We start from the raw sequence: 2,221 nt of genomic DNA, 5'->3' as shown, positions 1-2,221 counted from the left end.
GTGTGATTTCTTTCATCAATTCATCAACTCATCCACAGCTGGCGATGACGAATAAGGTGTCTGTGAATTCATGCATCTATCCCATTCATTGTTCATGCATGGTAAACTTATTGCTCGAAAGTTTTACTTACATCTTGGATAAATATTCGTCAATAATCATTTTCTAACGTTGTGTTTTTAGATGAATTCAAATATGCATATGTACAATATATTATTATTATTATTTATTTATCCACCAATCAAGGGCCCTCTGGGGGCATATACAATTAAGAAACAACAATATAATCATGATTATAACAAAGCAAAATTGACTTGATCCTCACAAGTAAAAGTTCTCAGATCTGAAATACTGATATACAGGGGGGTACCTGTAAAGTGCGAAACGAAATAGAAACGAAACGAAACGAACTGAAACGAAACGAAATCTGCCGAAACGAAACGAAATCTACCGAAACGAAACGAAACCTACCGAAACGAAATGAAATCACGACGAAACGAAACGAAACCTGCCGAAACGAAACGAAACAAAACTATCAAAATGTTTTATTTTTTTTCAAATCAAGGTACAATAACATGTATATAATTATATATGTGTAACTGCATGTGGACTTTTTTTTTACTCAAATAAAATTTATATATATATAATATAGTTCAAGCACTTGTTAATATAAAATTTAATTACTGATGAATTTTGCTCCTTTCTCAATCTAATGATGTATTTACCTGTTTGCCAGCTGCAAATATGCACGAGCGTACTATGCATGTATAATTTCAATATGTGCAGTATTTTCTAATTTTTATATCTTACTCTTATTTTCAGTCCTTATTTATCTAGATACAACATATCTATCAAAATTGATGCTGTTACATGTAAAGGCTCGTTTATGTACGGGTCGAAATAAAGTCACTGTATTGTTGTATTGCGAATGTCTTAAAACATAGGATAAACCAGCAACTAAGAGTATTTAGTAATCCATTCCGAGGTGTCTGGTTTTATCGTTCAATTATACATGTAAATTCTTGTGTATCCTTTCTACATACATAGATACGGACCTATTTTTATCGAGGTAATTTTCGAGGAAGAAATGAGTGGTTTGCAATAAAGAGGCTCGATCAGAGACGTAGAAAACGATTTAACTGACAAGAAACAAACGATGTCAATTTTAAGTAGGTAAATTATTCAGTAAGATATTAATAAAATACGACATAGGGGTCGGAAGCGGGGGCGATGCTAGCCCTCCCCCCACTTTTTTTGCAAAGATATATATTATATAGGCATTGAAAATTGGGGTTAATCTTTTTGTTGGTTAAGCCCCCCCCCCCCCCCCTCCACTTTCAATATCCTTCCGGCGCGTACGCCTATGTATGAGCTTGAAGCGAAACAATGGCCTGTGGTGCTTGAACTATATAAATTTCATATTAAGTAAAAATAGACCATATAACCATTCTGAAAGTTTTGTTTCGTTTTGTTTCGGCAGATTTCGTTTTGATTTCGTTTCGTTTCGTCTTGATTTCGTTTCGTTTCGGTAGGTTTCGTTTCGTTTCGATAGATTTCGTTTCGTTTCGGCAGATTTCGTTTCGTTTCAGTTCGTTTCGTTTCTATTTCGTTTCGCACTTTACAGGTACCCTATACAGGGTAGTTCACAATGAAATATAAGCATTACCTATACAATATAATGATAATAATGCAATATGAAGAAAAAAAAAAGTAATAAAATAACAAGTTCCCTTATACTGCAATGACCTGGCGGATAATAGCAAATATCTTTGAAAAAGAATAATATTCATATAGGAATTCGATTGAAGATTGCAACGTTTGTTGACAGATATCTGCAATAAAATTAAATATTTTTTGCATCTCGCCATGCATGCATCAGAAAATGGATGATATCTTAAAATAATTAAATATATCTCAAGGGAAGGGGTCCAGACGTTTGGGAAAGTTAAATAAAACAACATAGACCCACGGGAATCGTAGTTGTAATAATAATTGATGATGCAGAGTTCAATGTGGGACCTATCCCCCCCCCCCCTTTCCAAAAAAAAAAAATCGCAAATCTGTTTAATTTTACCAGTTGTTTACATAGTTTTAAAATCAAATGACTATGAACAATCTGTATGTTGTGCAGATCAAAGATTTTATCGTAATTATGCATACTACACGAATGCAAAGGGAAACTTGATATCAATCGGGATCGAGTTACAACATACCATCCTATTT

This window comes from Saccostrea cucullata, unplaced genomic scaffold (assembly GCF_032062105.1).
Source record: "Saccostrea cucullata isolate Sc308-1 unplaced genomic scaffold, CSIRO_AGI_Scuc_v1 ctg970, whole genome shotgun sequence".
Taxonomy (NCBI): domain Eukaryota; kingdom Metazoa; phylum Mollusca; class Bivalvia; order Ostreida; family Ostreidae; genus Saccostrea; species Saccostrea cuccullata.
Note: the sequence above shows the minus strand (reverse complement) of the source record.